The sequence below is a fragment of the Eurosta solidaginis genome, chromosome 2 (genome assembly GCF_040869045.1).
Source record: "Eurosta solidaginis isolate ZX-2024a chromosome 2, ASM4086904v1, whole genome shotgun sequence".
Lineage (NCBI taxonomy): Eukaryota > Metazoa > Arthropoda > Insecta > Diptera > Tephritidae > Eurosta > Eurosta solidaginis.
The window spans coordinates 148,818,306-148,820,468 of NC_090320.1; the positions used below are offsets into that span (position 1 = coordinate 148,818,306).

Genomic DNA, 2,163 nt, shown 5'->3' on the forward strand with positions numbered 1-2,163 from the left:
TCATGGTCCATGCTTCTGCACCATATAGCAGGACGGGGACGATAGGGGACTTGTAGAGTATGATTTTCGTTTTCCGACAGAGGACTTTACTTTTCAATTGCCTACCTAGTCTAAGGTAACATTTATAGGCAAGAGTGATTCTTCGCTGGATTTCAGAGCTAATGTTGTTGTTAGTATTGATGCCGGTTCCCAAATAAACGAAGTCTTTTACTATTTCGAAATTATGGCTGCCATTAGTAGAGTGGTTGCCAAGGAGCTTATGAGCTGACTCTTTCAACGTCACAGCCATATAAGTTTTGCGGGGAAACCAAATTCAGACATAGCGGCATATAGGCAGCTCCTTTTCGTGCTGTGAAGGCGTCGAAGTGTGTCGATTCTCTTTTCACGGGTTTTTTCCAAGATTTGCCGCATTGTGAAAATCTGGTCGATGGTAGATTTACCAGGTCTTAAGCCGCACTGATAAGGTCCAATCAGCCGGTTCACGGTGGGCTTCAATCTTTCGCACAATACACTTGAAAGGCTGATTCCACGATAGTTGGTGCATTTTGCAGTATCCCCCTTCTCGGCAAAGAACACTTAGATTCCAACCGTCGGGCATGCACTCGTCCGCCCATATTTTGCTAAGAAGCTGTTGCATGTGCCTTACCATGTAGTGTAAACAGCCAACAATTTAATGAAAAATATTTAAATCAGCTAATATGCTACCCTGTAACAAAAATAGTCTAAATGTTCATCAACACAATACAATTCAATCATATATATCATCAACAATACAATTATTGCAGAACACTACCAATTTAGTGCTGGACAGGCGGGCTTCCATAGCATCGATAGAAGTGCAGCAAAACTAAACTGCTATGTAGCGCAAAGACTTCCAAGCTCTTGTACGCATATAAAAAAGGTTGCCGAAGCACATACTGAAACGCATCACTCGATTAACTCAGTGCATCGCCGTGCAGATGTTGCCTTCGCGCTTTACTAACATTCGTAAAATGCCTACATACTACACTAGCACAACACTTTGTTCGCATGATCTGAAAGTCTCCCATCCATAGTACTCCAAGGTAGGACATAGATGTAACTATTCTAGATTGCATAGTCCAGAAGACAATTATAAAAATGTAAAATAGATTTAAGTTAGGCTTAGGAGAGCCGTAATAAATAAATACATTACATTACATTACACGTAAAAAGGCATCTGATAATTGTTGCTGGCATAGCCATTCACATGATTTAATACAGGTGTGTGTACAACACACAACCAAACCAAATTTGGATTCCAGCAAATTTGCAAACGGTGCATTTCCCACAGAAGTCACAACTCAACACAGGTGTGTAGGTATATACTTTGTATCGAGTTGTATGTAGGTATGTAAGTATATATGCTTAAGGTAAATATGCATGTAAGTATGTATGCTTACAGTAAATATGTATGTAAGAATATGTTTAGAATAATTTAGTATAAATAAGCTGACAATATTTGAATAAAAAGCATTCGCTCATTGATGTTAAAAACTGACAAAACCAAATACTTCATTTTAATCTTTTATATGGCGATCGTTGCCTATGATTCTACTTTCTGATTATTCAGCCTAATTCATTGGTAAGGATTTTACTGGCTGATTACAGCCTAAGCCTTGTAAAAGAAAAAAAAGAAGAGAAATTATAATTAAATTCGGGCACCAACAGTAAAAATTGCGGCAATTGGAAGACCTCAAAAAACATACATTGGAATGATACAGAGAAGATCAGCATGGCCCCTGCGCAAGGATGACACCGAAATCGTGAAGCGTTCAGGACTAGCAGCTAATAATTATAAGTATAATAGGTATATTAGCTTACTTTGACAATTTAAAAATTATTTTTAAGCAGGAAAATATTCGGGCAACCTAACGGCTGCCTATTGACAAGCAAAAATTTAAATTTCTGCTGTAAAAACTTTTGTTACTAATACTTATTATTAAGCTATGTTCCCAGAAGAGGACATACAAAATCAAAGCCAATTTGACAAAATTTTCGACAAATTAGTTAAACTAAATTTAAATTTACAAGAAGGTGAAAACGAAACACCTGAGAAACCCAAGCAAGGCCCTAAGCCAATAACAATCGAGGAGTACAGAAAGAGAAATAGGATTAAAAAAATTGAGGAACTTAAAGTTCCAA

At 37.4% G+C, this 2,163-nt stretch overlaps 1 non-coding gene across 1 annotated transcript; it reads left to right on the forward strand.

Annotated features, from left to right (window-relative positions):
• The first annotated feature begins 1,696 nt into the window (after nucleotides 1–1,696).
• Nucleotides 1,697–1,804, forward strand: LOC137242958 (U6 spliceosomal RNA). The gene has a single exon (XR_010950423.1). It is a non-coding gene; the product is annotated as a U6 spliceosomal RNA (small nuclear RNA).
• Nucleotides 1,805–2,163: the final 359 nt, after the last annotated feature.